Source organism: Triturus cristatus, chromosome 6 (assembly GCF_964204655.1).
Source record: "Triturus cristatus chromosome 6, aTriCri1.1, whole genome shotgun sequence".
Taxonomy (NCBI): Eukaryota; Metazoa; Chordata; class Amphibia; order Caudata; family Salamandridae; genus Triturus; species Triturus cristatus.
The window spans coordinates 1,414,180,946-1,414,202,207 of record NC_140589.1 but is presented as its reverse complement, the minus strand read 5'-3'; positions in this window follow the sequence as shown (position 1 = coordinate 1,414,202,207).

Genomic DNA, 21,262 nt, shown 5'->3' with positions numbered 1-21,262 from the left:
ATAAAAACACGGAAGAAGGAAACTCAAGTTTACAAATGTTTCTTTCGTAAATGCTCTTCCTTGATATCTTAGCAGAGCCACCGCAGACTGTTCATTGTTCATTGTGGCTTTATCCTTCTTCAGGGACAGTTGGAATCTTTCCCAAAGCTGCTGTCCTCACGGAAAACTTTCTACCCAGGCAGAAGCTGTGGTCAGGTGACTCTCGACCATGCTCAGCAAAGCCTCTCATCAAAATTCGATCACTTGAGCACAGGCTGTAAATGGCAGCCATCTTGTTTTAGGCCAAAAACGGACCATCTTAATTAAAAGAAACACAAAACAACGTTACCACATCATAATGATTGTACAGTGTTAAACCCCACTAATACCCTTATGTGTATGTAATTATCTAGCCTTCTGCAACGCAATAAAGCATTAGCCCACGTTATTTTAAACGCACAAACACAAACAAATAGCACTTTTACAACACATATTTAATAAAACCGCACATTATTATATAACATATATGCATCCCACGTGTAGTTTCTCTCATTAGTAATGTTGGTTAATCCAGACAAAAACAAACTATTAATTAATTGTTACAAATTAGTAATTTTAAATCATAACATATAGACGAAACTGGAGCTTAAAACTCAATAAATTTTCCAACAGAAAACTCTGCTCCAGCAATGGTACAGCTCTCACTAGGTTTCAGTTCTGTAGGGTGTTTTATAGGGCCCTGAGGGCAGAGGGTTTTGATCCAACTGGGTAGGGCTTGCATTGCATTAGATTTGTGGCCGCTACTGCTGTAGTGAGTATGGGGCTTGTCGGGCCCACAGTGCAAAGGATTAGCATGTGGATGTCAGACTGTTAAAAGTGCTATTTAGGATTGAACTTGGTGTAGCTGACTTGACCAAATACCTTTCTCCTACCTACCCCCATCTTTCTAATCTCCTGTTGACGCAGGTGGATGACCTGAGGAGTCAGGACAGCCACTGGATACCTTTGCGCATCCTGTCCTTGCTGATGTGCTGTATTTGGGCCACCAGTATAAGAAGCGTGTGAAGGCTTGCTATACTGAAGGTGGTTACTCGGCCAGAGCTGAAGCAGCAGACTATCATTTGACTCTCTGTAGTTAAGGGGGTTTGTGCTTGGCTAACCTGAGGACTGCATTGAATAAATTCTTGCCGCAGGGGTTTATGTGCCCAGCGATTGATATTGTTCATTAAGACGGCAATGATCTGACTAAGATTGGTAGGAGGGACTTGTTCAAGCTGGTTATCTCGTAGATTGTCTGGCTTGCGAAGAAGTTCCCCATTGCTGTACTAGCATGGTCAAACATTTTTTCCAAGCTGAATTGGAGAGGTGGTAAGTAGGTCAAGTCCTCAATGACTCTGTGCAGCAGGTGAACAATAAGATTGTTATGTTGTTCAGGTCTGCTAGGTTGTCATCAATAGCTCATGGTTATTTCAAGTGTGAGCGTTTTTTCTTGCAGGATGTTGTCCATCTGTCTAAATGGTAATGAACTGTTTCTTGAGGATTTATTGGCCTGGTTGGTACATCACCCACACCATGGTGACAGGAGGCAGATAGTAATTGAGCTATGCTGGCCTGTGGTGGGTGAGGTCATGATTGGTGGGACAGTTTTGGTACTTGCAAAGCATGCTTATAGACCAAAGGGACAGCGGGGTCACGTGAGGAGGGGGACTCTACCACCAGTCATCATTTCACTTATCAAGATATGAGTTTGAAGGATGCACAGGAACAATTTTATCTATAGATAGGAAACTCCTATGTGTTAGTGACTTTGTTCAGGATAGGACTTGATCTCTGTAACCAAACGTGCAAAACTGGGGTTACTGTGCATAACAATGGATTTATAAATGTTGTTTTGCATATATGTGTAAATAAATGCGACTGGGATTTTTTCGCCCCTTAACCCCTTATTCTGTCGTTTTGAGTCTGAGTGGTAAACTCCTCTTCGCTTCCGGAGTTTGCAGAGATTTCCGCACTCAGCATCACACAAAGCTTGCGGAGTTCTGAAAGAACTCCGCATTTTCCCCACGCTCACGTTCGTCAACGCCAAGTTGGCTAGCATGAGCGAGGACAAACCACCTACCGGCGAGATTTTTCCTCGTCGCGATCGTCAACATCAAGTTGGCGAGCACGAGAATAGAAAATCAACCTGCTGGCGAGATTTCTCAATGCAGGCGGTCAGATTTCTCATTGCGAGTGGTCCTGTATGCTTGCGACCACTCGTGTTGAGCAACTATCTGCTCACGTCGAGAAATCTGCTGTTAGAGGAAAAATCGACTCGAGCGGCAGAAAGGAAGCAGCGCCCACTTGTGCTGTGCATGGTGCTGTTCGCGATGATTGCAGACAAGCACCTGCCACTGAAAATCACTGCAACAGCATTTATCCAAAGCACTCTGCTGCTTGCGGAGCTCCGCGTATCTGAAACAGGGTTTTTTTTGCACTTTGCGGTGCTCCACATAGCATAATTCCGCGAACTCTGCCCAGGCTTAGTTTTGACATTATATGAAGGTGGTGTGAGGGCAGGGTTGGCAAGAGACATTGGTGACTGCCTGGCTATTTAAATATTGCTTCACCATCCACTACACTTGTGAAGAGGGCCATTGCCATCAATTAGTGGTGGTGACAAACTCAAGAGTTATTGATTACACCTATTAAATACTCTTAACAATGGGGGTGTTTATCAAGTGCAGTTATTACCACCTGCTTGTTTATAGCATGTATCCCCATTTTTTTGCACAATTTCCCTCAATAAATTTCACCAGGTTTTTACTGGCAAAATCTGCCTGAGGGAAAATCGTGGGATGCAGTCAATTCAATTGAATCAATTCAAATATTGATTAAGATTTGGAACTCATATGAGGTCCACATAATATTGCATACAAATTGATACAAGAAAGAATTAAATATAACAAACTTATTTCACAAACAGCAAACGACATAAAGTGGAAAGGCTTATCCTAAGAAATACAAAAATGTATGAGGAGCAGTAACAAGCTATAATTTCAAATACAGAATAAAATCCAGAATTCATCCTCAGCAGAATGTTTGGTTTTAGCAGCAAAAAAGGAATTACAAAGCATATCCTAACCTGTGCAAAAAACTATTTAATAGCAGCAGTACATGTGCAAAAACGCAATCTGAAATCTCACTTTGGCTGAATTTTTTACTTAACAGCAGAACAAAAGATGGGAAATGAAAACAGCATCTCCCTCTTGTGCAAAAAGCAGCAGAAAAAAGCAATTAAAATATATGCATAAACTCCTTAAAATAATTAAAAAGTTTTATACACACTGCTTCATTTTTTGGACAAAATAGAAAATCGTTGGCTGAAGCTACATTTTTAACACTATTTAGTAAGAACATTGGCCGAAGCCAGCGACGGCGGCTCAAGGCCTATGCTGGACATGCAAATAAGACATGATCCAGGGTCTGAAAGCTCAGTTTGCAAAGTTTGCAGGTTTTTCCATTTCTCAAATTTGGTGACCAGTTTGCTGTTAGATCGTTTAAAGCTAGAAGATTCATGCAATATAGTGTGAGAAATCGTCGGGTTCCATGCTGTAAATTCCAGTATACATATTTTTGGAAAGTTTTTGGTGTGTTTGTCCTTGCGAATTACAGAATTCAATGTCTCTAATAAAGCTAATCTTACCACTAGAGATTTTTAAGAAAGATTTAAATTCTGATGGAAGAAGAGTAGTCACTAAATCTTCTTGTACAGAGACGTTTTTTTGTGCAAATAAAAAATCGTGATAGAAGGAATAATTACTTGCCTGAACACCGAAAATTTCTTGACACATGATCCCTCTTAATGAGTCTTGCTCGCTATTTTTCAACTGGTATCCCCAGCGTAAAACCCTAGCTAGACCTTGAATGTAGGAACTTATTAAGTCAAAATCCAGCCTAATAGCAGGCGTTGGAATTAACGTATTACAATTAAACAATTTACGTAATATCTGACCTTCGGTTCTATCCCAAAAATTCCAATCCTTGACAGGGATGGATTCAATGGCATAGAGCAGCATTGGTGGAATCTTTACTTTAAAAACCATTAATACATGTAAAAAATGCCTTCTACCCTTAGCATTATAAAAGATACGCAAACCATTGGGGTGAGATACTGTCTTACATGAGCTGTGTTCAATATAGAGTTTGTTCTTTGTACTACCTGCCATTAGTTTCCCTAAATAAAGATTTGAATCTACCACCTCCAGTTTTTCAGAACCTATGTGCCAAATAAAATTACATAATTTTCTATTTTTTACGTTTCTTAACTAAAATTTCACTTTTAGAAACATTTATTTTCAAGAAATGATCAACTGTATAGTTCTGCAAGGAAATCAACTTTCTATTCAACCCTATAGGGGTTAGGTCCATTACTACAATATCATCTGCGTAAAGGAGGCATGCAAAAGGCCGGTTACTTATCTTTGGGGCGTCTCCCTCAGTATGATGAAAACAATCATGTAGATCAGCTATATATAGAGAAAACAGCAACGGCGCTAACAAGCAACCTTGTTTCAAGCCATTTTCAGTAGGGATAGCTTCTGATAAAAGCAAAAACTAAAGGAAATGATGGACGGAGTGTTGAACATTGCAAGCACTCACCCCCAGTCAACTGATCTGGGTTTAATCCATCACCGTTCTTTAGCCCACTCTGCCACCCCAGTTCAGACATGGCCATAGGCAAATCAGTCTGACCCTGTGCCTCATGGGAACAGTCCAGCCCGAACTACCAAGCCATGTCTTCCCTGGACCGGAAACAAGCTTCCTAGGACCGGTTTCTGGCATTTCAGCCGTCTTCAGCCAGGCTTGCTTGAATCCAGTGGCAAAGTGAGCAAGGGACTCACGTCTGAGCATACCCTGCCAACTTATGGCGAACAAAGCAAAAACGAAAGGAAATGATGGACGGAGTGTTGAACATTGCAAGCACTCACCCCCAGTCAACTGATCTGGGTTTAATCCATCACCGTTCTTTAGCCCACTCTGCCACCCCAGTTCAGACATGGCCATATGCAAATCAGTCTGACCCTGTGCATCATGGGAACAGTCCAGCCCGAACTACCAAGCCATGTCTTCCCTGGACCGGAAACAAGCTTCCTAGGACCGGTTTCTGGCATTTCAGCCGTCTTCAGCCAGGCTTGCTTGAATCCAGTGGCAAAGTGAGCAAGGGACTCACGTCTGAGCATACCCTGCCAACTTATGGCGAACAAAGCAAAAAGTAAAGGAAATGATGGACGGAGAGTTGAACATTGCAAGCACTCACCCCCAGTCAACTGATCTGGGTTTAATCCATCACCGTTCTTTAGCCCACTCTGCCACCCCAGTTCAGACATGGCCATATGCAAATCAGCCTGACCCTGTGCCTCATGGGAACAGTCCAGCCCGAACTACCCAGCCATGTCTTCCCTGGACCGGAAACAAGCTTCCTAGGACCGGTTTCTGGCATTTCAGCCGTCTTCAGCCAGGCTTGCTTGAATCCAGTGGCAAAGTGAGCAAGGGACTCACGTCTGAGCATACCCTGCCTACTTATGGCGAACAAAGCAAAAACTAAAGTAAATGATGGACGGAGTGTTGAACATTGCAAGCACTCACCCCCAGTCAACTGATCTGGGTTTAATCCATCACCGTTCTTTAGCCCACTCTGCCACCCCAGTTCAGACATGGCCATATGCAAATCAGTCTGACCCCGTGCCTCATGGGAACAGTCCAGCCCGAACTACCAAGCCATGTCTTCCCTGGACCGGAAACAAGCTTCCTAGGACCGGTTTCTGGCATTTCAGCCGTCTTCAGCCAGGCTTGCTTGAATCCAGTGGCAAAGTGAGCAAGGGACTCACGTCTGAGCATACCCTGCCAACTTATGGCGAACAAAGCAAAAACTAAAGGAAATGATGGACGGAGTGTTGAACATTGCAAGCACTCACCCCCAGTCAACTGATCTGGGTTTAATCCATCACCGTTCTTTAGCCCACTCTGCCACCCCAGTTCAGACATGGCCATATGCAAATCAGTCTAACCCTGTGCCTCATGGGAACAGTCCAGCCCGAACTACCAAGCCATGTCTTCCCTGGACCGGAAACAAGCTTCCTAGGACCGGTTTCTGGCATTTCAGCCGTCTTCAGCCAGGCTTGCTTGAATCCAGTGGCAAAGTGAGCAAGGGACTCACGTCTGAGCATACCCTGCCAACTTATGGCGAACAAAGCAAAAACTAAAGGAAATGATGGACGGAGTATTGAACATTGCAAGCACTCACCCAGAGTCAACTGATCTGGGTTTAATCCATCACCGTTCTTTAGACCACTCTGCCACCCCAGTTCAGACATGGCCATATGCAAATCAGTCTGACCCTGTGCCTCATGGGAACAGTCCCGCCCGAACTACCAAGCCATGTCTTCCCTGGACCGGAAACAAGCTTCCTAGGACCGGTTTCTGGCATTTCAGCCGTCTTCAGCCAGGCTTGCTTGAATCCAGTGGCAAAGTGAGCAAGGGACTCACGTCTGAGCATACCCTGCCAACTTATGGCGAACAAAGCAAAAACTAAAGGAAATGATGGACGGAGTGTTGAACATTGCAAGCACTCACCCCCAGCCAACTGATCTGGGTTTAATCCATCACCGTTCTTTAGCCCACTCTGCCACCCCAGTTCAGACATGGCCATATGCAAATCAGTCTGACCCTGTGCCTCATGGGAACAGTCCAGCCCGAACTACCAAGCGATGTCTTCCCTGGACTGGAAACAAGCTTCCTAGGACCGGTTTCTGGCATTTCAGCCATCTTCAGCCAGGCTTGCTTGAATCCAGTGGCAAAGTGAGCAAGGGACTCACGTCTGAGCATACCCTGCCAACTTATGGCGAACAAAGCAAAAACGAAAGGAAATGATGGACGGAGTGTTGAACATTGCAAGCACTCACCCCAGTCAACTGATCTGGGTTTAATCCATCACCGTTCTTTAGCCCACTCTGCCACCCCAGTTCAGACATGGCCATATGCAAATCAGTCTGACCCTGTGCCTCATGGGAACAGTCCAGCCCGAACTACCAAGCCATGTCTTCCCTGGACCGGAAACAAGCTTCCTTGGACCGGTTTCTGGCATTTCAGCTGTCTTCAGCCAGGCTTGCTTGAATCCAGTGGCAAAGTGAGCAAGGGACTCACGTCTGAGCATACCCTGCCAACTTATGGCGAACAAAGCAAAAACTAAAGGAAATGATGGACGGAGTGTTGAACATTGCAAGCACTCACCCCCAGTCAACTGATCTGGGTTTAATCCATCACCGTTCTTTAGCCCACTCTGCCACCCCAGTTCAGACATGGCCATATGCAAATCAGTCTGACCCTGTGCCTCATGGGAACAGTCCAGCCCGAACTACCAAGCCATGTGTTCCCTGGACCGGAAACATGCTTCCTAGGACCGGTTTCTGGCATTTCAGCCGTCTTCAGCCAGGCTTGTTTGAATCCAGTGGCAAAGTGAGCAAGGGACTCACGTCTGAGCATACCCTGCCAACTTATGGCGAACAAAGCAAAAACTAAAGGAAATGATGGACGGAGTGTTGAACATTGCAAGCACTCACCCCCAGTCAACTGATCTGGGTTTAATCCATCACCGTTCTTTAGCCCACTCTGCCACTGGGCAAGGAAGCTTGTTTCCGGTCCAGGGAAGACATTGCTTGGCAGTTCGGGCTGGACTGTTCCCATGAGGCACAGGGTCAGACTGATTTGCATATTGAGGTTCTGGACTTTTTAGAGTCCAGAGGTGTCAGGGAAACAACACCCGAAGACCCCTGAGTTCCACCTGTCTCGGTGCACAAATAAACAGAGACACGGGCTTCTCGATGGCGGCGTCAAAGACCACTGTTTATTTACTGCAGGGACACAGAAATCATAGGAACCACACAGAGGCAGAATCTACGAGACTGTTCAAATTGTATCAAGTGGGTCGTTTCTTAAATACAAGAAAAATGTCTCGGGGCAACATTACACAAATATTTCTCATGCCCAGCCCGGTATCCCAAACAGACAATAAATAAATATCAAACAATGATTAGTTGCAGGTTTTCGGTATTCGATCATGCTCTCTTGTCAGTTTCTCCATTCTTCGCCCGATCCTCCCCATCATAAAAATCGTAACCTCCCCATTGTAAAAGCCCAGAAGGAAAAGAGCAGAGCCAGGTGCAAAGGATTGAAATGTAGGATAAGAGGTGTTTATGGATCATAAACGGGCATGGCTATCGTCTTCGGTCTTTCAGTCAAGACAACGGACACAAGAACCAGTATAGCAGGACTGGCCTCAGGCAAGGGAGGCAGCTTGATTCTGCCTAGTCATGCAGCGTCAGCCTTTCTCGGGCTCGAGCTTACGTGTCCTTAACAAGGTGACTCTGCCGGGGTCATCGTCCGTTCATTGACTATGTGAGGGCAAGAAACAAGATGGATGCCGTAACTAAAATGGATGCCATGGCTTTACAACAGAATGCCCTATTTCTCAGTGAATTCATGCTAGTTGCGCAGCGAAAACACTGTCATGCCTATAATGGATCGTTTGCGGTTCATTGGTACCGAAATCGTGTCAGTACTACGATACCGAATTCACGGGTTCGGATCGCTACAGAACCTCAATATGGCCATGTCTGAACTGGGGTGGCAGAGTGGGCTAAAGAACGGTGATGGATTAAACCCAGATCAGTTGACTGCGGGTGAGTGCTTGCAATGTTCAACGCTCCGTCCATCATTTCCTTTGGTTTTTGCTTTGTTCGCCATAAGATGGCAGGGTATGCTCAGACGTGAGTCCCTTGCTCACTTTGCCACTGGATTCAAGCAAGCCTGGCTGAAGACGGCTGAAATGCCAGAAACCGGTCCTAGGAAGCTTGTTTCCGGTCCAGGGAAGACATGGCTTGGCAGTTCTGGCTGGACTGTTCCCATGAGGCACAGGGTCAGACTGATTTGCATATGGCCATGTCTGAACTGGGGTGGCAGAGTGGGCTAAAGAACGGTGATGGATTAAACCCAGATCAGTTGACTGGGGGTGAGTGCTTGCAATGTTCAACGCTCCGTCCATCATTTCCTTTGGTTTTTGCTTTGTTCGCCATAAGATGGCAGGGTATGCTCAGACGTGAGTCCCTTGCTCACTTTGCCACTGGATTCAAGCAAGCCTGGCTGAAGACGGCTGAAATGCCAGAAACCGGTCCTAGGAAGCTTGTTTCCGGTCCAGGGAAGACAGGGCTTGGCAGTTCGGGCGGGACTGTTCCCATGAGGCACAGGGTCAGACTGATTTGCATATGGCCATGTCTGAACTGGGGTGGCAGAGTGGGCTAAAGAACGGTGATGGATTAAACCCAGATCAGTTGACTGGGGGTGAGTGCTTGCAATGTTCAACGCTCCGTCCATCATTTCCTTTGGTTTTTGCTTTGTTCGCCATAAGATGGCAGGGTATGCTCAGACGTGAGTCCCTTGCTCACTTTGCCACTGGATTCAAGCAAGCCTGGCTGAAGACGGCTGAAATGCCAGAAACCGGTCCAGGGAAGACATGGCTTGGCAGTTCGGGCTGGACTGTTCCCATGAGGCACAGGGTCAGACTGATTTGCATATGGCCATGTCTGAACTGGGGTGGCAGAGTGGGCTAAAGAACGGTGATGGATTAAACCCAGATCAGTTGACTGGGGGTGAGTGCTTGCAATGTTCAACGCTCCGTCCATCATTTCCTTTGTTTTTTGCTTTGTTCGCCATAAGATGGCAGGGTATGCTCAGACGTGAGTCCCTTGCTCACTTTGCCACTGGATTCAAGCAAGCCTGGCTGAAGACGGCTGAAATGCCAGAAACCGGTCCTAGGAAGCTTGTTTCCGGTCCAGGGAAGACATGGCTTGGCAGTTCGGGCTGGACTGTTCCCATGAGGCACAGGGTCAGACTGATTTGCATATGGCCATGTCTGAACTGGGGTGGCAGAGTGGGCTAAAGAACGGTGATGGATTAAACCCAGATCAGTTGACTGGGGGTGAGTGCTTGCAATGTTCAACGCTCCGTCCATCATTTCCTTTGGTTTTTGCTTTGTTCGCCATAAGATGGCAGGGTATGCTCAGTCGTGAGTCCCTTGCTCACTTTGCCACTGGATTCAAGCAAGCCTGGCTGAAGACGGCTGAAATGCCAGAAACCGGTCCTAGGAAGCTTGTTTCCGGTCCAGGGAAGACATGGCTTGGCAGTTCGGGCTGGACTGTTCCCATGAGGCACAGGGTCAGACTGATTTGCATATGGCCATGTCTGAACTAGGCCTGGGCGGTAAATTCCGTTCCGCTCGCGGAATTTGCGTAATTTTGGTAATTTCGCGTTCCGCGGAGAACGCGAAATTGCCCAAAATTCTGCTTTCCGCGACTTCGCGAAATTTTTTGCTTGTTCGCGTTCTCAAAATGCGTGTTCGCGAGATATTTCTCCCCGAGCACGCAAACAGCAATTGTGAACAGGAAAAAAGCATCGCGAGGAAGCAATTCTGCATGTTCGCGGAATTTCTGCGTGCTCGCGGAGATTTTTTACCGTTTCGCGGAGATTTGCGTAACGCAATTACGCAAATTCCGCCGACCCCTAGTCTGAACTGGGGTGGCAGAGTGGGCTAAAGAACGGTGATAGATTAAACCCTGATCAGTTGACTGGGGGTGAGTGCTTGCAATGTTCAACGCTCCGTCCATCATTTCCTTTGGTTTTTGCTTTGTTCGCCATAAGATGGCAGGGTATGCTCAGACGTGAGTCCCTTGCTCACTTTGCCACTGGATTCAAGCAAGCCTGGCTGAAGACGGCTGAAATGCCAGAAACCGGTCCTAGGAAGCTTGTTTCCGGTCCAGGGAAGACATGGCTTGGCAGTTCGGGCTGGACTGTTCCCATGAGGCACAGGGTCAGACTGATTTGCATATGGCCATGTCTGAACTGGGGTGGCAGAGTGGGCTAAAGAACGGTGATGGATTAAACCCAGATCAGTTGACTGGGGGTGAGTGCTTGCAATGTTCAACGCTCCGTCCATCATTTCCTTTGGTTATAGCTTCTGATAAGCCTTGATTTCCACCCATTAGTACCTTGTACCAAGGTTGTGAATGTATTGCGGTAATTAGGGATAGCAGTGGATAGGGCAGACCCATTTTTTGCAATTTTCTCCATAATAAAGATCGATTTATCTTATCAAATGTCGTTGAGAAATCTATAAATGCCATGTATACATTTGAACTATGAATAATTGTATATTTCTCCTCTATTAGTTACAGCATGAAGATGTTATCTAAGGTGAAGTGATTTTTCCTGAAACCTGCTTGTTCTAAATAAGAACCTTCTTCTCCTTCACCCATTCCGTAAGATGATCAAGTATACTACGGGCGAAAATTTTTCCAGCAGTATCCAATAGGGCTATTTGCCGGTAGTCACCAGGATGTTTTCTAGGACCCTTTTTAAATAAGGGGATTAGAATACTTCCGGACCAAGATGGAGGAGTCTTCCCTTGAGAGTCGCACAGGTTAAACAGAGGAGCTAGATAAGCTGCCCACAGAAGTGGCTCCTTTTTAATTACTGTCATGGGAATTTCATCAGGACCCATTTCTCCAGATGATCTCAATTTTTTAATTGCTCCAACTACATCATTAATTGAGTGTACATAATTAGATTCAGGAGTTTTAAGCTGGTCGGATGTCACAATAATTGAACTGATGGAATTAAAATTCGCAGAATACAGTTCTAGTAAATGAACTTTCCAATCCTCTTCTTTAATGGGAATAGGGAGAGAATTCATGTGACACAGCAGTCGGCGATTATTTCCCAATATCTTTTTTTCAATTATTTTTAGATGCAACCTCTTTTAGCTGCACCCATACTCCATCTTCTTTTATTCGTCTTAAGGAGCGTTTTTTCCTTTGTCTTTTCCTCTTAAGTAAATATAATAAATTACTTTGTTTGTGAGAAAAATTCAAGAACTGGGCCCTCACTAGTTTATTTATTTCCCTATTTACCATTAATAATGGATTAAAATGTGTTCTTCATTTAACTGAAACTTGCAGAAATTTACAAGATTTGGCCAAGGAACCTATATTGTGGGAGTAGGCTTCAAATAAATCCAATTGAAAAGAATCGCACTTGCCCATCAATAATTGCTGCTGGTCACTTATTAGAACTGTTAAGCCTGCTTTTATTTTAGTGGTCGCTTGAGTGTTCCAGTGAATTCTACCATTGGACACATTGAACCCTACTGTACTAACTTTGAAGTTCCAGGGATCTACCTTAGCGCAACTAAATTAAAATGTAAAACAAATCAACATATGATCACTAAAAACATTTCCCATGACCTCCATATTTCTGAGTTTACAGAAAAAGTCTGCCAAAGTAATTAAATAATTTATAACAGATCTCCCAGTTGGCGCCTTATGAGTATAATTTGCTGGAATATCCTTTTCTAGCTTCCCATTAACAATTATGAGATCTAAAATTCTCAAACCTTCAAGTAATTGGGTCCCTCTTTTGTCCGTCCTGCTTTGGTTCAGGAATTGAGCCTTGGGGATATTTAGGTCCTCATTTGTTTCAGAATTAGCGAATACCTTTATACTATAAGATGAGACTTTAGCATTCAAATCTCCCGCTAATATGAGGAACCTACAGTCTTCTCTTTCCAAAGTAGAGGAGATAAAAACAAATAAATCATTCAGTAGGTAAGAATAAGGTACATCAGGAGGCAATTATGCATTTACGATCAGCAGGGGATCCAAATTGTCTTGGTCATCCTTGTGGTTTAGCTTAATCACCTGAATTAAGTTGGAGGCATGAAGAATTTCTTTATATGACCAACTAAGGCTTGTACTTAACAGAATAGCAATACCTCCTTTAGCGTAACCTCTGTTCACTGGGAGCGCAGGCCGGCTTAGCATTATATAGTCTTCAGTGGACAGGTCTTTGTGATCCGAGTCTCTTGAAGGCATATAATATCGGCGTTCTGCTCTTTTAAAAACAAAAGTTTGTTTTTATTAGTGCTTAAGCCGGCAGCGTTCCAAGATAACTCACTAATGTCCTTGCTAGGAAGAATTCCTAACTTTAAGGCCTAGGGATCTATTTGTGTTAAGTGCACCTGCTAGCCAGCTCCATTTCTTATATTTCTCCTCTACGGGGAGCGCATGCTGAAAATTTTTCTACCTTCTTTACCAAGAAAGACCTGTAATGTGCTTTCGCTCTCTAACAAAGGTTTGACCCGAGTGGAGGTTTCTAAATCAAAGTTAGGCAGCTTATCTCGAGACACTTTTTTTGAAGCTTGCTCCACATCTGGGATTAAAACATCAATGCTGTTGGAAATGGCCCTTTTTGCAGGGTTATCCCCAAACTTTTTGCTTCTTCCTCCTGTATTTTTTCTGACCCGTGGTTGTTGGCAATAGGACCCTGGGCACTTTACCACTGCTAATCAGTGCTAAAGTGCATATGCTCTCCGTATAAATTGTTATATTGATTGGTTATCCATGATTGGTATATTTGTTTCACCTGTTAGCCCCTAGTAAAGTGCACTGAGTGTGCCAGGGCTGGTGATTCAAATGCTACTAGTGGGCTGCAGCACTGATTGTGCCACCCACAGGAGTAGCGCTAAAATGATGTCTTAGGCCTGCTTGCAGTGCCTATGTGCAGTCCAGGACTGCCAGGTCGACCTGGCCAGTGCACCCACTGACCAGGCCTTATCCTTCCCTTTCTGTACATGTCAGGCATCCCTATGGTGGCCCTAGGTACCCCCCTGGGCTGGGTGCAGTGTATCTGAAAGGTAGGGCATGTACTGAGGTGTGTAACATGCCCTGGTAGTGAATTACAGCCATTTTCGTTTTTCACTGCTGAGAGGCTATCTTGCCCATAGGATAGAATGGGGAAGGCTGTTTACATGCCTATCTTCCCATAAGGGCAAGATAGAAAATCCAAGTTTGGTATCTCTGTGTTCAGAATTTAATTACACATCTTTTTAGCAAGATGGTTTTTAAATTCACTGTGTGAGAATAGCACTTTTTAGAAAGTAGCTATTCTCCTGTTTAACCTTCCTGTGTGCCTGTGTGCTGGTTGGCTGAAGGGTGTCATGTGATGGGCTAGGTGGCTCCAGGAGCCTGGATGAGTCAGCAGCAGGGTGAATAGGGAGATCTGCTTTAGATGGGTGGGAGGAGTAGTCCCTGGGTTTGAATAGGGCTGTCCCTGCCAAACACAAAGCTGGCTCCACCCCCTGCTGGCCAGGCTGAGGACTCTGCCTCTGCTGGCACAAAGAAGGCTCCACCTCCTGCTGAGCGTCTAACAACCCTGCCCCTCACTCTGAAAGGAACCAGGTGCTCCAGAGCAGAGCACACCCAGGAACCGGTTTGAGCAGGGGAATCCCCCCACTGGAACAAAGAGAGACAAAGGCTTGGAGGGGTATAAGAAGAGGACCCCAGACACCTAAACTTTAGATCACTTTGGAACTAAGAAGAAACCTCTGCCAAGGAGAAAGCTGAAAAGGACTGAAGAGGAGAAGACTGCCTGCTTGCTGTTTTGCTTTGCTGCCAAGGAGAGGGGAAGGACTTTGCTGTGTCCCCCTTCTTTTGATTCTGATCTCCAAGGGCCTGAGAAGAGCTGGTTCCCTGTTAAGAAGTCCCAGGAACAAAAGGACTTCACCACCAGCTCCCCTGGAACTCTGCTGAGAGAGTTCTGACCTGCCTTGGAGTGCTTGCCCAGTCTTGGGGCCTCAGGAGGTCGTTTTGCTGTGTTTGGGAGCTGGGAAGCAGAAGCGTGAACAAGAGTGACTGGTACCCAACGCATCATCCGATTGCGTGTCGCAAGACGAGAGTGCGTGGAAAATTTCATTGCGGCACCATCGCAACACGCAGGGTCCCCGCATCGCCGAGTGCGTCGAGCATCGTCCCGGTGCGAGAAGATTCCTGACGCTGCGAGGGTCGTCGCAGAACCAGTTTGCGGGCCGCACCACTGCCGGTGCGTGAAAAGTCTCCAGTCGCTGCGTGCGTCGACGCAGAGTCCCGTTCCGTGGCGCATCGAGAGTTGCGGCGCCGGAAGGCAACGCTGCGCCACGCATCGCACCACATCGAAGAGTGTCGCATCGAACCTGTGCGTGAAGCTTCCCCCTAAGAAACCTACGCAACGAAGGCCAAAGTCATCGCATCCTCCCCTTACAGATCGGAGCCGGCGCATCCACCTCTGCTGCGTGAAGCAGGGCTGCTGCAAAGCCTCCCAGGATCTCAGGAGTATCGCATCGCCTTTGCAAGCTTCCTTGTTATAGCTTTTGGGAACCTTATCGCAACTACAGGCACTGTTGGGCACGAAAGTGTCGCATTTTGTGCATTGAGAGTCGCATTGTGCAGGACACTGACTTTTACATCCTGGAGTACTTTCTGCAAACTCTGAACTATCTTTAAAGTAACCTTTTTGAATTATATGTTGGTTTGTCTGTAATATTTGGTCTTGTGAAGTTTTTAGTAAAGATACCTTATTTTTCTAAAACTGGTGTGGAGTAAATCTGTGGTGTTTTCACTGTGTTACTGTGAGTGTTGGTACAAATACTTTACACATTGCCTTTGATAGCCTAGACTGCTCAGGCCAAGCTACGTAGAGGGTGAGCAGGGGTTATCTTAACAGTGTAACCCCCTTTCCCTGACTAGAAGCAAGGGTCCCTACTTGGACAGTGGTACCTACCCTGCCAACTAGAGACCCCCAGATCTAACAAATGCCACAACAACGTAATTTATCACTATGTACCAAAATCAAGTATGAAATAGCTTTGGATATGAATGTTACTCTTGCACCCCTGAAATTATTATATTTTTGAACCTCAACCAAGGCTATGTCATTGCTTTCAGTCAATTGAAGGCCTGGAATTTCGGCAAAGCAGCCCAACAGAAAGGACCCATTCATATACGGTTCAAGGTCAAAAATAAATGAAAAATCCAGAATGTTGGGGGCAAGATGTGAGGTATCATCAAAACTGGTCACCTCGAAAATATTTTTATGTGGGTTTTAATAACATTATTACCTAATGAAGAAACAAATAGGGACGCATTGGGATTCAAAGTATTCTGGACAGTAGGGGAAACATTTAAGTCTGTTAACACTGCTTCTTGTGGAGGTTCATTTGGTACCCTTAAGTTCGAAAGAGAGGAACAGTGGCCCAATTGACTGCCTTCTGATTGTCCATCATCCTCCTTCAAAACATTTGAATCCAGTTTTGTGGGCATTTTTTGAGTAGAGTTGGGGTCATAACGTAACCGTTTTGTCCTTTTTTTGCTAATCCTTTGACGTTTTTCCCTTGTTTCCTTCTTCTTTTTCTTACAGACGGTATTACTTGTATTCATAGTGGCCTTTTCTCAAACAGAAGAACATCCAATTTTCGAATCTATCTCTGTAGGTTGCTTGGAAGATTTTTTTACTGTTTTGAGAAAAATGGGGAACACCTTTCGAGATATACTTGTATTTTATTTTTTCCGACTTAACTTGCGGACAAGGGTACAGCCGTTGTATCTAATGGCTCAACATCAAAAAGCTGCTGTAAAAATGATAGGAGTAAATTATCTGCTGGGTCCCTGTTTTCTTTCCATTTGGTTTTATTTTTCCCGCTAAAGAAAGGCTTCCCAGCCTGAATGCCAAAGTCCCGCCTTTGAACATATGAGGTAGAGTCAATTAAAATTGAATTTAACTTGTCTAAGTTATCCTCCAAAAGTAGAGGAGTAGATGATCCCTTCCCTGTATTGGGCTATGGGAGGGAACTATGCCAGCTTTGCCTGTCGATGATTTTTGTTCGGAGGCTATAAACTTTGTCAAGGTCAAAACAGAGTCCAGAATGAAGTCGGAATTACCTACTGATCTCTCCAATAAGGCTAGGATAGAGGACAGCACTCTTTCCAGACAAAGTAGTGATTCCGACATTGGTATTTTTGTCTCTGGATTGTTAATTAAGGGAAAAAAATCGCGGAAAAGTCAGGAGTTAAGGAGCCCCGGGAATCTATTGAGCCTGATCCGCTGGGTGTACTGCTGAACAGATGCATTTTGACTGGACAATTCTTGGCAGAAAGTGAAGCAGCAGAAATAATTATCCTAGACGATTCCAGGTTAAAGGCGTGGGACAACTTAGGGGACTGATCTAGTTTAATATCAGGTAGCGTGAAGTCTTCTAAAATATGTTCATCCACATCAGGAACTGGGCGAAGAGCCCCTTTGGATTCAGGGATTCCATTTGCTAGAGAATGTATGGTTAAATTTGCCAGCAAGGAGTAAGCCTCCCCAAATTCCAAGGGCTGGAGATCTATAGGTCGTGGACCCCTGTTTTCAGACAATAAATTAGAGGGAACTACTGGCCGTGATTTTCCAATGGAATCTTTAGCCTCTACATGATCTTGTTGGGAAGAATGCTGCATCTCTGCTGATTTAAAACGTATTTCTTTTTTTTTTTAAAAAGGATGGAATGGTATTAAAACTCTTCAGAATATTTATTTGCAATGAATTGTTCCTTAAAGGATTAACTCTGTTATTTTTACATGCCCTAGTATACACCAATCTATCAGAGCGCAATTTGTTTGCAGTCATAACTTAGTTCTTGTAGTAATAGACCTTTGGCCAAGCCGACCAGCTAGAGAGGAATAAGTCCAATGTGCCAGTCCACAGATGCGCCGCTCATGCAACACCAAGGACCGAACGCAGGATTTCCACTCTCCAACTCACAGGTGCACTTGGTGAGAAGGCAGTCAATACGGCACAGCTCTGAATTGCGATCCCTGGGCAAACTCCTGTTAGTGTAGGGATCTAAATTTAACCCATAATGGTAGCTGGTCCCATGACAATAACTGATACAAAGAAAATAACTTCTTAGCACAATTAAAACGCCACATGGCCTATTAACAACAAAATAGTCAAAACAGAAGGCGTCACAAGAACGTCAGTACAACACAACAAAAACATATTGCAATAATGCGACACAAAAACACAACTGAACACATCACAACCACATCAAAATTCCGAACGGCAAATGTAGGCAAACGTTCTCATCACATATTACCGGTTCCAGAATTGTAATAATCCGTTGGTAAAAAGATGATTGGAGCAAGCACTGCCTTCACTTACCACCATGGACTGAAAAAACGCTAGTCACTTTTTTTTGTATCTGGATCATTATGTCCGACGCTAGTACCCCAAGTTGCAATTTTCAAGAACTCCACAGTTTTTTATTATAACGTCGACAAAAGCTTAGTCTTTCTAGTGCGTAAAAGACAGCGGGCTTGTTATCAGGACTTAGCGTCTCCGCTTTCAAAGAGTGGAAAGTAATTTGAACGTGCTTTAACCTTCCAGGCTATGGAAGACACGCGGATCTTTCCAGGAAAGCCGATAACAAAAAGCTTTTCGACAAACTGATGTGTTCATGTAACCAGCGGAAAAGATGTCCTGTGTTTTGTTCTCCATGCTCCCACGCACAGGAGCTGGACTTAATGTTAGGAACCTGACACTCTTTGTGAATTACAAAGGCATATGATGTCCTTCTGCTTGCGTGTCTATGAAAGAAGTGAAAAAAGAGAGCAAAAAACAGCAGCGTCATGGAATTATTGCAAAAGTCATGCTGATACCTAACTTGCTAATAGTATAACTCCGGTACAAATGCCATGTTTGAGTGCCATACAAGCGAACTGCTAACCGAATTGAGGCGTAGTAATTTTCAAGTTTTTATTGTGTTTCAGTATTTGCCCATTTCCGACAATCACAAGGCTCTGCCCATTTATTATTTAAATGTTGTAATAATTAAAGGGTGCATCCACTGCAGAACATGGCGGTCTGTCAGAACTGCTGAATGTCATGATTACCAAGTTACACTGAGATGTATTTATCCATTGGTTGTTGAAAAAACATACCAGAAACGAGGTAAAAAAGATAAAGAAGAGAAGGCAAGGCTTAAACTTATGATAGAAAGAAGTGACTGAATTTTGCAAGACTTCTTTCCTTTTCCAATTATGCCTCGTGAAACTGCGATATGGTCATTAGCAGTGACTGCTGGGGAATGTAGTAAAATATGAAATGAGGTCGGGCTTGAATCATCACCTTGAACGCGACCATCCATGCAAGGAGCCATTGCTGGGAAGTCTGACATCTGCAAGAGGGATTCGAATGTTCTCCGACTCCTGCAAAGTTGCAAACATTTGGAAAGAATCCGTATTTTGCTGGACGGATGTCAAATAAATTAGCAAACTGCCATCAGTTGCAAAAACACGTTTGAAGTGGCTGTCATGCAATATCCCCATATCTGCATGGTGCGCCGAACAACCTGACCCAACATTGAGAGGATGTCTGGGATGATTTATCTAAATCAAGCACCTCTGTGAACTTTGAAAACAATTGAGTCAAATTATTATTTGGGACATTTTTTTCTAAAGCAATGAATCAAAAGCAACATCTTATACAGGCAGTGCATACAAATTTAAGAACTACTTTGACTTGCCCTACAATCTTTTTTTAAACGTATAAGGCCTCTACTTCACATTATTTCATCCTATAACTTTCACACAAAGAGGCATATTTACAATCCCATTGTGTGTCACTTTTATTGAAGCACTGGTAGCGCAATGGGCTTCCAGATATATACAAGGCCACGTACATTAACCCAGCGTAACCTTTCATGCCTTCTAAATATGTTTCCCTTTCGCTGTGATTCTGCATGAAATGGGGCGCTCCATGGGTGTTGCTGTTGGTGTTCCCACACAACATCTATGGAACTTGACACATTCCCAGATTTACAGCATTTTACAAACCCGGTAATGGGTCAGAATCCTGTCTTCACAGGAGAGGCACAACGAGGAGAAATACTTTCATTTCACCTATTTTTTGGGTACAATGCCTTTAATTATTGTTTGTTTGCAGGAAGGTGTCCTTTCCTGCACAAGAACAATTATCCCCTCAGAGCAGGAACCCTTGCAAAATGACGCAAAGGTGTCCCCGCTGGCGCACGGCTGCTGTTTGTGTGCGGGCACAGGGGAGAAAGAAAGGAATGCACTATATCTTGTACATACTGCGCATTCCTGCACTTTTATTTTGATGTACGGCAGCACAGCAGAAAGACTTGCTGTACTGCCATGCACCCAAATATTGGAAATGAGGCCCAAAATGAGGGCAGGATCACACAAGATTTTTGACTGGCCCTATTTCATGTCTTCGGTGAGAAGTTTAGGCAGTGTTTGCTGCAAATTTCTTTTGTGCTTGCGCCTGTATTTGAAAGCATGTTTCTCGAGGTAGTAATGTATGTCAAAAATGTTTGTGCATATTTGTTGTGTGGAATTGTTTTGTGGTGTGGGTCTGTTGTGTATTTTGTTCTGTTTTTTTCTGCATTATTGCATTGTCATGTGTGTCATACTGTGGGTATTTTATTCAATTTTGAAGTACTATGCCATGCTATGTTTTGCTTGTGGTGGTAGTTTATATTTTTATATTATGTTCCATTGCTTACTTGAGAGACATCAACAAATGCTTCAATATTTGCAGTAAAAAGCAGCACATACCTTTTGAGTTCCTATGACAAGCAGCTATTTACCACTCTCTAGGATGGTAAAATACCTCTCCTCTAATTCTTCAACTAAATGAAGCCAATTCGCCGGAAAACGTGGCAGACTTCTATCTCAGATTAGCACTTCCAGTGCTCACTTTATGCGATAGATAACTACCATTATGAGAAAGAGCAGGGGTACCTTCCTGTGTAGGGTGATTTTGCAGGCCAAGAGTAAAGCGAAAGTGCTCTGGTTATAATGATCTTGTTGGTTCAGCCGCAAGTAGTAGTTACTAAGGACCAGATGTAATTTGCTTTGTGTTAGAATTACATAATAGTGAATTTTTGCGATCCGCTATTAGGTCATCCCAAACAGTGATGTACAAATGTGTGTTTCACACATTTAGCAATTCCCAGTGTGTCACAAATAGACCTACCTCATTAATATTCATGAGGTAGGACTCGGTTTGCGACCCATTGGGAATTGAAAAATCACAGGGATGGTGGCCTGCACGGTCAGCAGACCACCATGTGTGTGATTGCTTTTAAATAAAGCAATGTTTTTTAATTTTTTTTTATAAGATATAGCATGTTTTCCTCAAAGGAGAATAGGACACATTTCAAAAAACAAAATTACACAGTTTTCTTTTCATTTTTTAAGAGTAGGCAGTGGTGGTTTTTTACAAACATTTGCAAACGAGAAGTGGTCTCTGGAAGGCCTCTTCCATTTTGCGAATGGGTTACCAGCAACTTGAAGTATGCAGTAAAATGCGAATGTTT